Genomic DNA, 12,233 nt, shown 5'->3' with positions numbered 1-12,233 from the left:
TAGGGAAACCATGGAAGCCACTTCATTTAAAATACCATCTACTCTAAGTATTTCTTTATCACGCATATACCACCATGAATTGTTTGTGCATCTGAAGAAATCTTCTTGATTTTTTTGAAGAAATATTTTTGATTGCAATGGCACTGCAGGAACTCAGAAAAAAAGTAATATATACCTTATTTGAATCTCCCGAAAATGTCAATGGCCTCTGAAAGTCTGGAATCGCTGACAGCAGCTTGGGTGGAATGAAGAGAGCTAAAGAACAAGTGGTATTTGAAGGGATGGAAACTTGAGAAAAGTTCCTGGACAGCTAAAGGGAGGCATACTTGTTTAGGTGACAGCAAGAGAGAGAGGTAGGGTTTGACCAAAGCCTCCTTTCCAGAACACTTTGAATTTTTTTCTCCATTACTAGCTATATTTCTCTTTGTTATTTAGGAAGACTAGCAAAGTTTAATTTTGTTTTGATTTTTCTTCGGCTGAACAAATTTTAAGTAGCCTGTTAATCATACACAATAGCTGAGTTCTAAATTCAAAGATTCCACTTTAATTGGAAGTATAACTGATATTATAGTTGTAAGTACATTAATTGTGTTAGATTCTGCTTTCTTTCTTCTCATTAAGGGAGATTATAAGAATTACAAGTGATAATGCCAAAATGTATCTAACCCTCCCATTATGAATTAAAAATTCTTATCTTTTAAAATATGCTGATCTTGTTCTTCACTTCTATACTTCGTACATCTGAGTACATACCACCCATAAACATTCACAATGGAATATTTGGACTGATTTTCTTAGATATCATCATAGGACCACAGAATAATTAAGGTTGGAAGGGATGTCAGGAGGTCTCTAGTCCAACCTCCTGCTCAAAGCTGGGTCAACACTGAATTCAGACCAGGTTGCTCAGGGCTTTATCCAGCATAGTCTTGAAAATCTCCAGGGATAGAGACCACACAACCTCCCTGGGCAACCTGTTCCAGCAATTAATTATTCTCCTTGTGTTTTTTTTTTTTTCTTTATATCCAGTCTATTCCCCCCTCCTTCCCCCGCCCCATTTCAGTTTATGACCAATGTTTCTTGTTCTCCCGCCACACACCATCGTGAATTGCCTGGCTCCAGCTCCTCAATCACATCCCTGTGGGCTCTGGGGGCTGCTGTCAGGTGCCCCCAAAGCTGTCTCTGCTCCAGCCTGAACAAGCCCAGTTCCCCCAGTCTCGCCTCACAGGGCACATGCTCCAGCCTGGACCACCCGGTGGCCCTCCCCTGAACTCCCTCCAGTTTCTCAATGTGTTTCCTCTGCAGGAGGGCCCAAAATCAGATGCAATATTCYGGTATGCAGCCTAACAGACCTATCTTCAATTGTAATAAAACATATTTATTTTTTTCTGTTTTAAATAACTGCATAGTTGTTGGCTCATATTATATTTCACTGTGCAATCACTGAACTGCATTCAAAGATATTTGATTCCCATTCATGCATGTTGAAGGATGCATTATTTCCAACTCTCTCCTTCATCTTCTACAAGCTCCCCACAGTGTGAAACTTGATGACTTTATAGCAGAAGTTTTAGATGCTACATACTTTGCTCCATTACATTTTAAAGGGAAGAAAAGGAAAATGAAATAAAAAATGCATGAGCTACTTTCATATCAAATAATTTTCAAAAAAGCTTATTCCACAACCATTACGCTTTCCATGCTTTTGTACCATATGTAGCACCGGCTCTGAAAATACTACTGAACTCAAATGTTCTAACCGCATCTCTGTTTGTTCAGGCAACACAAATCAGAGGGGACACAAACATTCTGGGAAAAGTTTATCTTGTGTAATAGGTTGCAACCCTGGGCTTATGTTCTTTCAGATTTATGAATATGTGCCCTGTTTTTTGAAAGGATGGTGTAGGGTTTTAATGGACCAGATGTATTTAAGCTGTGAATAGGATGTTTTTCTTACCAACTGAAGTTTGAAAATGTCAGACTTTTATCTAGCTGTCCTTTTTTTTTTTCCCTTCTTTTTCTTTCCCAGTGCTTACCAAACAAAAGTTGTATTGACATATTCCTACAACTTTCATAAAAGTCATCTCCATACATTTTCACTATTCCTTTGAACAATCATTGCAATTTTATCTCTGAAAAAATAGTTAATAAATCATACTAATGAGCACTCAAAAAAAAACATTTGGGGACAGACAAAGCATTCAGAGTGTGGTGTATTTTTCACCCAGTGATTGGTATTTGCTTGTGGATAATAATCTACTATTGCAGCCATCTGGAAGAACAGAGTCTTTAACTCAAGTAGTAACCATCTGTAACCAAGTACACACCAATATGGGACTCCTCCTGATAAAAAACATTGTAGCCAATTACAGTGCAGGTCTTCTTCAGTGAAAACTTGAAAATATATAAATTAAAACAGGAAAATGCCATACTAAGTGTTTTTTCCTTACACCTTCTGCTTGCCAGTTAGGAACCTTTTTTTTTTTTTTTTTTTTAACCAGAGTTACAGCTACACAACTGCTGTGTTAGCAAGGAACATTTTGCAGCATGACACTGAATTACAAAGAGGTACCACTGAAACAACTTAAGAGCCTTCAGAGAAGTTGAAATTGAATTTATTTGATGTGCCCATTTAACACAACATGGTAAAGCAAAAGTTAGCTGTCATCACCTCAATTTCAAAAGACTTTTCTTTCAAGACATCCTTTTGTTTCCAATTGTGTTGTGTTTGCTGTTGTTGTTTTCAGTAAAAGAGACAGACTAATAGATGCTCTCACACTTTTTTGGTCTACAGAAAGAGTGAAAAAAGACAGGTGTTACAGTAAGATTTAACTTCCAAATTTTCTGGAATCCCTTTGCAGATGCAAATGGTTGTAAAGTAGGAGCAATAACCTGATAGACTGTGCTTCAAAAGAGTCTTCCAAATAAACAAACAAATAAAACTGTTCTTCAGAAAAATAGCATGTTGCTTATAAAATCAGAAAATAGCATGTTACAGTGCTCTCAAAATGTTGGAGGCTTCAAGGTCTGTTTCATTCAGGCAGCCACCTTTCCCTGATCTCCAGATCTTCTTGAAGGCCAACATATTCTTCGGCATTTAAATCTTGTCTGTTCAGCTTTATCCTTTGAGATTACTTATTTAGCGATCTTGTGAACTGTCAACTCTCAGGACAGTTTTCAGTTACCAAAGTTAAAGCAACAGGAAAGCTAGTAATAGTTTTCATTGGTTTTCCTGTATGCTTTTCCAAATTAGCACATTAATACCTATCCTAGTGTATTACCCAGTGATCTATTTTCTTTCAGAATCTCTCTCCTCCCATTTTTTTATCTGAGCGCTACAGGAGGAAACAGCTGTGAACATGGGCTCCAGTTTTAATACCATAGATCTCAGTTCTTCAGGAAAGTGTATGTGAAAGGACATTATTTATTAGAAATATCAGCCTCTCTACCCGAGATGTAGCAGAGTAACCTGGCTATCTGCAGTGATGTTAGATGTGCCCCACAAGTAAAACCGGCAGGCTGGTCCTGCACGGGCAAAAACTGCAGAAACATCCGTCTCCCAGTGGAGAATGTGACTCTGCCTCCTGCTCAGTCGAGAGCCGTGATCCACGAGGCTGAAGGATAGCCATAAAGACAATCCACAGGGGCAGTAAGAGTATGATTCTGCTTCCATTATTTTATACTTAAATGGAAATTGTCATCTGCAATTTAATGGCATAAACTAATTTGACTTGAGACTGAAGTCTTTCTCTCCCCACACCTCACTTATTTTATCACTTCTTCCCCAAGATAGTAACAACATTTTGTATTAGTCCATTATCTAAAAATACCCATGGAGGCAATACTTGGGATGGTGCAAGGAAATCAACAGAATAATAAACAGGTTTCCACTTACCTTAATTTTCTAATTAAACCCTAATCTTGTTACTTAGTTCATATTTAGTTAACATGATTGCTTTTCATAGATACTTTCATTGGAATGGATAATACTGCAATTTTCTGGCACATCTAACTTATAGCCAGCTGCTGTATTTCTGTTAGTTCTAGCCTTGCTACATATTTTACAGGTCCACAAGGTGAAAAGAGCCAATAACGTGAATATAAACATGCCTGGCATTCCACTAAGGCAGTCGGGCATTTGAAGCCTGAGGGCAAAGCGTCAATTACATTATCTATTCATGGGCAAACATGGAGAGAAAAGAAATTGAGTAGAATCAAAGTTTAACCTGGTAATCACGCATGCAAATTCAATTCTGTGAGGTAACAGTTTAATGCAATTTATTAGTAGCAGAATGTATACAGAATTAAAAAATAAATCATCTTTATTCTCAACTAGAAATTCCTCACGTTATAATAAGAAATACATATGTCCCAGCCAAAAAAAAAAAAAAAGTTATCTGCCTTTGGGCTATTTTCATTTTAGTTTTTGGTTGGTTTTGTTTTGTTTTTTTGTGAACTGTATAAGAGGAGTTTAAGGTTTTCCCATGATCATAGCTAATTTTATTGTAGAAAACAGTAAATAAATTGCTTTTTGATGAAAAGGTGCCTCCATAGAGAAGAACAAAAGGAGAAAAGTAGACAGTAATCACTGACTGCATGGGTACATTTAAAACTACTAATACATAATATTTCAGGCCCAAACTGACAGGCCCAAACTGTATTGACAAAGAATCCAAGTACTGTATATATGCTACTGAAAAACATATTAGGAAAACTAAGGAATTGTTTTTTGATGTTCTTCTGGCATATATTCTGCAGCATTGAAGATTTCAGTCCAATGTGTGGTAATTTGGAGGATATTTAGACTGAATCTTGCAGCCATGCATGACCCTATTAATAAAATAAAATTTAGTCCTATCTTCTACTAAATTACAGATATTAAAAATACAGAGAAAAATAAAGCAACAAACATGCAGATTTCAGACCAGTCTGGGCATTTTTTCCTCACTGCTTTCCAATCAGTTGAATACAGTGAATCGTCTGCTTCAGAGAAGCTGGGGCACATTTTACATCTTATTCCCGAGCAGAGGAGATGTGCAAAGTTTTCCTGGGAGGTGAGAACTTGAGGGCTGGCCTTTCACACGATGAAGAGGTTTTCACTTAACATTTGCCCGTTTCCCAGATGTGTACTGCAGAATACATATAAAGGAAAACAACTGAGAAGAAAAAGCTTCCGAACGTGTTGTTGCTTTGGTTCTTCACATTAGGAAGTTCTGTCAAGCTGGTGACAAACCCTTTTTTCTCCCCATACCTTTTGCACAGCTAAGAAGAGGCATTTTTCAAACTACATCTATATCTTAAAAGATATAAAAAGCTGTAAAAGAAACAAACAATAAGTGTAATGGTACATTGAGCAAACATTTTCTTAATAACTAAAGCCATGTTTAATAATTTCTCTTCCCCAAAAGTATAGCACTATCAACATTTACTTTTGTTTTGCTTTATTTGAAGAGATTTTTCAGAATTTATACAGAAAAAAATCCATGTGAAAGATATCTTCATGGGTTTAGAATTCAAGCACAGCCAGCAAGACCTTGTGATTAAAATTCAGAGTTGGGATTTGGCAAATCCGGACTCAGTCCCTTATTAGGAACCTTTGTGTAAATTTGAGCAACTCATGTTAACGTTTCTTAATCTGAAAAATTGGAGGCAGTAAGGATCTTGCTTCTCTTTGTCTTCCCTCTATTCAGATCGCAATATTGAATGATAGGGACTGTATTTAGCTATAAGTTTTTACAGCAATATTATACTTAAATGTAATCTTTGCTACTAAATACTTTTGTTTCACATGGAAATTAAGTCACTACAAAAATTAAGAAACTTTAATTCCTCTTCTTAATAACCAGAACATGCTACTTTCAAAAAAACCCCAATATTTTCTTGAAGAAAAAACAAACAGAAACACTTTAAAATGATTAATTATTCATTCAATGACACCATTATTATTATTATTATTATTTATTTACAAGACTGGAATGTGAAGAAGTATCTGTACTGTGTTTCAAGTACTTTCAGTCTTTCCAGGTTCAACATGACAACTTTATCTTCCTTTCTGTAAATGCTGGGCACCTACAGCTAGAGCAATGCAAGAAACATTTTTTCAGTTCACCACGATAAAACGGGGGGAATAACTCTGATTTTAAACAAAAAGAAAATTTTATTTGTTCTCTTTAGCAAACTGAAAGTAAAATAATAATTTGGGATCAAATTAAAAATCTCTGTCAACTGGAAAGGTTCTCGTTTGTCTTCACAGTTTTAATGTTCCAATATTTTTAAATAAAATTGAAGTAAAATTCAAATTAAACCTCTTTTTAAAATAAATATGGAAATGTTTCATTTGTTAAAATATCAGAATGAAATATTTAATCATTTCCAATATTTTGCCACAAAGTGAGTAGCTGAAATCTCTGATTGTGCTCATCTTTATAATCTACCCAAATCTGCAGTTTTCAGTAAAAGAATGGAAAATTAAGCAGCTGTGCTGAGTAAAGAGAGAAGAATTTTTAAACCTCTGTACCTAAAACCTAATTTAAGCACCCTAAAGCAATGAGTAGTTTTGAAAGCATTCAACATAGTGGGAGACTGGAAGGAAAGCTAATCCCTACCCCAAATAGTCATGGTCTAATAGCTATAGTATTACCCACCACTTCCAAAAGCTTTCCCAAACTTCAAATACAATTTTAAAATGTATAAGTGGAATTTTCAGTGCTTTGGAACCTCTGTTCCCACGAGCATCTCTGACTCAGCATCAGCCCATGCACAGAGCCCTTAGCAACACCAGCACTGTGCACACATTTTGTACTAACTAAAAAGAACTGGTTTTTATGTGCATTTAACTTTATAATGATAAAATACACAGAAATTCTTAAACAATTTGCCCTTTTCAGTTAGGCTTCATGTGCAAGCTTTGCCTTGCCATGTCACCCTTTCCTCATTTACATTTTAAGCGTACCATCAAACGCTTCACAGAGCTGCTGAGGGCTACATTCTTTGTGCTGCTCTTTGAGAAAACAAAGATTTTCTGCTTGTTTTAGGGGAGATAGAGTTAATTGTGTTTATTTTCACTTTCATTTTCAGCAAATCACAGCATTTCCATGAAAATCTTAGGAGAACAAATCGTGCTATTTCTGTTAAATCAAACTCATGGCAAAGTCTTTTCAAGATTTCTGTTTGTTTGCTTTAAGTGGAGATTTCAGCATCAATATGTGTCAGCAGACACAATTTACTGTGATGCATGTCTTCCAGGCACCACGCTCGCAAAACTTTCCGAACAAGGTTATTAGTGCCATTTAGTTGTTTGTTTTACTGGAATGATGAAGAGACCTAGTTTTGAACTCCCAATTTTACCAGTGGCTGAAGAAACAAAAGAAAAGAAAGTTGACCTGATCCCAAAGCCCTTACAATCTAAGAACAGAACAGGATACAGTAGCCTACACAAAAAAGTAATAATACGCAACAGACAAAGGAGTTAATGAGAAGGTGTTGGTCAAAATTACAGATATTCAATCAAGCTAAGCACAATCACATTTTATATCGGAATCTTACAGCAGAAAATCTGAAGGAGGAGTTTCCTAGAAGAGATCAAATAAAGACTTTTGAAGATTTTATGAGGAAATTTGTCCCAGGTATGCAGGGATCCAGGACAGAAAACAAAAAATTATATTTTTAAACTGTGATAAGTGGATGATGAAAACTGCTGTCACTCAAAGTAGGAGATGACCAGAAAGGAGATATGAAAGTAACTATAGCAAAGACAAGTCATTTATGTTTATCATGGTAAAGAGTAAGGACCAAGTGGAGGCATGCAAAGGAGGGTATTATTATCTAAGCAATGGTTGAGAGAAATTGTGTTTTCCACAATTGGTGGAATTGGTACTGGGAGAGAAAGATTGCAGGGCCAGAGAAAAATGATGTTGTAGTAGTTGTATTAGTGAAGAGATGAAATGAGGACATGACTGGACAAGGCTTTTAGTAGACTCGGTAGATATAAAAAGTCATTATCTTACTATAAATGTCTTCTATGGGCTTTAGTGGGCAGTTCTTTGCATCACCTGTTGATAAATTGGAGGAATAGAGCTTGAAAGAACCATCTGGAACCATTTCTTCAGGTGTTTTCTGGCTCCTGTTAGATTGTAGTACCCAACTAGAGCTCAGCTGGGAAGAGGTAGATCCCCAGCAGTCTTTTTGGCATCAAGTAATTCCAAAGCAACGGTTGGCAGCAGGAGGGAAACAATGATAAATAAATAAAAATAAATAAATAAATAAATAAATAAAAGCAAATCCCAGCAGAATAGAAGATTTTAGAAATGTGAGTGACACCTGAAAAAGGTAATAAATAAAGCATAATTACAAACAGTGGCTGCAAAAAAAGAGAAAGACAGTCAAAAACTGTGATGCAGACAGCAATGATTTTTGAAGCATTTGTTTTTTAAACATTCATGCTGGAAATGAAACACTGTTTAAGGTAATTGATGCTATTTTCAAAGAGTGACAAGACCAGCCTAACTGTAGCTCCTCTTATTTTAATGGCAGATCTCATTTCAATGACAGATTTTCTTTAAAGCTTGTAGGATAATAATTCTACAGTTTCAGAAAAATAACTAAGGTATAGGCAGATTATATAAGAACGTGAAAAAAATTATGAGGATAACCAGAGTCATGAAGTGCTAAGGCAAAAAACTGCTAAATTTTGTTGTTTGCTGATCAAATAAAGTGGAAAAAAAAATTGTTTAGAGCACATGGAAAAAAACCCTCGCTTCTTGGATCAGAATAGGCACAGGTTTGTTTATATTTGTTGGCAAGATTGCGTATTTGTGCCTTTTTAATTTTCCTGAAAAAGCCTAACTCAGAGATAATAAGAAGCACATTTCACATACCAAATCAGCATCTGTTATATGGCACCACTGTCACAGTAGAGCCCAACAGTGGGACACAGGAGATGTCCGCACCACAGTGTGAAGTGGAGATATCTGACAGTGCTTTACCCCTGTAAAGTGGGCAAGACAGTGAGCTATAGTTGCCGAGATCACCAGGCTAATTTCCTATGACTTTTATAAGAGATTAAAGAGGCGTAAGGACAGGGAACTGTTTCTGCAATTAGGCAGTCAACAGGTCACTATAGACTGTGCTGAGGGCAGAACCTGCAGGGTGCCGGGAGCAGAATTTGAACTGAAGACAGTCTAGAAATAAAATGGAGATGAGATCTGGACAGCATTTGCAAATTATACCTTCAATTAGTGTGGCTGAAGAAAGGGAAGGGAAACAGGTAAGGTCAAAGATGGTTTTTTTCTTTCTTTTAAATGGAAAAAATAAAGTATTGATGAAAAAGAGGCAAAAGACAGCAAGAAGTAACAATCAAGAATCAGTGTAAGGGTAAGACTCAGAGAGTCTAGCAGAAGGGAGGGGAGTAAGTAGAAGACTTCTGTATCTGTGAAGGGTAACAAGAAGCAGGCGAGGAGGGGAAGAGAGCACATTATATCTTGTTAATTTTTTCTCAGAAGAAATCTGGGGCAGTAGAGAAATAGAGATGGGGGTAAAAGGAGGATTTGAAGCAAGGATAGAGAAAGATGGCTGTCAAATTCAGCTATCTGAAGGAGAAAAAAAAAAAGTATGGGTGTGGTAGAATTGAACAGGAGAGAATGATTTTGCTGTGGAGGAAATCAGCCTCGTCATGAGCCCTCTCGAAAAAATCTGCTTGCTGTGAGAACTGGAGCCAAAGAACCAAACATTAAGGCGAGCCTTAGCCAGAAGCTGTGAGGCAGCTCTGGTAGTCAGACAGGTTAAAATCACCTGGGAGGCACGAGGCAAACTGTAAGCTGACTGTATGCTAGAAGTCAGTATACAAAAGCAAAGCCAAATTGTGGTCATGGGTAGTGTCAAAGAAAAGAAAGAAGAGTGAAAACTGGCTCTCTGGACACTGTTCCACATGGCAACTGTATAAAAGAAGTAGTCCAGATGAAATAATCTAAAGCTGAGCACACAGCTATTTGAATATATTGAGAGTGGTTCATCTGGGATGTCAGAGAGTTTTGTGCATCCCTAGTCTACTCGCATTTTTCCATATTACTTTTTCATCACCTAGAAATACTGATGTTTATAAAATTCAAAATATGTTACTCATAATTGCTGAAGAAATAAAAAGAAGAAATCAGACTAATATTCAACAACAACAGAAAAAAGAGATCTAGGAAAATTAACGTTGCAAGCATTTGAACAGGATGCCTAGGCATAAAAGGGACTGCATTTCATTCGAGATTTTTCACTTGCTTTGGTATTCTTGAACCTGCTTCAATGCCAGAGATTGAGCTAGATTTTGTGTCGAGAATTTCTTCATCTCTATATTCTTGTGATTCCATTATGTTCTACATGGATGCATTCATCTAAACATTTGGCATTTGACTTTAAATATGGTACGCTTTTGTTGCGATGCTAAGGAAGTGTTAAGCAAGAAGTGATTTCATTTTCTAGAAGGTGGATTTCCTTCATCTTATTATTAAATAAGACATATTAACACAGTGAAGAGTCCATTGGTGTGGGTCATATTTATTCAGAAGACATAATATTAAATTTCTCAGCTTTGATAGATATTAAAGAAAAGAGGTTCTAATGGCCTGATCCCCCAGCCATAAGGACCTTGTGTCTTGGAGCCAAGTTTGGACATCATATTTCCATATTTAGTGCAAGTGTATGTCCATGTGTGTCACTGCCAATAATTAACAACTTGAAGACTGAGAAGACACTAATTGCATGACAATAAGCCTAGGTTATGAGTGAGTAAATTGAGATATAAAACTACAAACTGTGATATAAAGATGACTTTGCTGAAGGGGCTGCTAATATACAACCTTGATGCCTGGGAAAAATGTTTTCTTTTAATAGTTTTCTTCACTTAACAGTTACTCATTTCAAAACGTCCTCTTCTGACTACATATACTCTAGTCTGGTGCAGCGCAGAGGATATTTATTCATTTGACACATTTATTCTTTTAATGGTTATTCATTTGAGAGAGTTTTACTTTGTGGATATATATTTTAGTTTGGTGCAAAGGAGATTCATCCTTTTGACAGGTTTATTCTTTTAACGTTTATTCATTTAAATAGGGCTTCAGTCTGTAAGTCTGTTAACAAAAAAAAATCTAGAAAGAGGACACTGCTGGTTGAATAAGTCCATCATGTTCACAGCTTCAAAGGAAGGGTACAGCACTCTCTGTTTGTAACGTTGCATCTACCTAAACAGTTCATTCATCTTTATAATTTATCAAAAAAAAAAATCTTAGAAAGGCAAGAGAAAATGGGTGCTAAATGCACTTTAAATATGTTCCATTAGAGATGACATGATAGTTCTTGTGTGTTAATTCACTAACAGTTGATTATTGATCTATATGTTTTTACTGTAGAATGTTCATCCTAGTTTTCACACATTTTAGATATTTTTCTGCTGGGGGCAATTCCTCTGTTCAATATTGTATAATTCTGTTTCTGTAGAGAAATCTGTCTCATTTAAATTTCACCTTATAAGGGTTAGATTTCAGTTTAAACTCATTTGTGGACATGTTCCAGTCAGTGGAATGAGATAAATCCTCCTAGAAAGCGGCTCATCGCATTTTTAGACAGTTATCTTAGGATGGGATAAAACACCCCTAAACTCCGTATTCATTGGGGAAAGAGCCTAGACTACAACCTCAGACTTCCCAATGACTAAAGTCAAGTTAGATGAATCCAGCTCTTACTCTACTCTCTCCTCAAAWTGACAGAACCTGGAATTACTCACATTGCTAGATTCAAAATACATTTTAAAACAAGAATTAGGATAAAATTCCTCCATTTATTCATGGTTGCTAGTTAATCCTATGGTTGTAAATAAAACTGTGATAATATATGTAAATACTGTAAAATATAGTGTCTGAGTGCCAAGTATTAGAAATTAAAGGAATTATTTGAATTCCTGTACAAATACTTGGAAGACTTTTTCAATGTTTTGGGGAAGGAGAAAACAATGTCAGTCAATTAAAAAAGTGGTAAGTAACTGAAATTAATTTAAGCTATTTCTTGGTGAGATTTTCTCTTTGACTCCTCCCCTGCACTGGAATTGCAAGGCAGCGATTTGACCATCTGACTGTATGTAAATCGAGACCTTTCAGCAGAGAGTAACTATGAAAGATACCATTTAGCATTGTGTAGGGAGGATGTGTGAAGGAAAGAAAGAAGAAGGGGAAAAAGATAAAAAATAGAAG

General features: G+C 36.1%; 1 protein-coding gene across 1 annotated transcript in view; it reads left to right on the top strand.

Annotated features, from left to right (window-relative positions):
• CNTN5 (contactin 5) overlaps positions 1-12,233 on the top strand; it is a 195,976-nt gene that overhangs the window by 154,245 nt on the left and 29,498 nt on the right. The gene's annotated exons all lie outside the window — the stretch shown is intronic.

The sequence above is a fragment of the Apteryx rowi genome, unplaced genomic scaffold, assembly GCF_003343035.1.
Source record: "Apteryx rowi isolate R43461 unplaced genomic scaffold, aptRow1 scaffold_378, whole genome shotgun sequence".
NCBI classification, from domain to species: Eukaryota; Metazoa; Chordata; class Aves; order Apterygiformes; family Apterygidae; genus Apteryx; species Apteryx rowi.
Note: the sequence above shows the minus strand (reverse complement) of the source record. Positions and strands in the feature narration are given on the sequence as shown.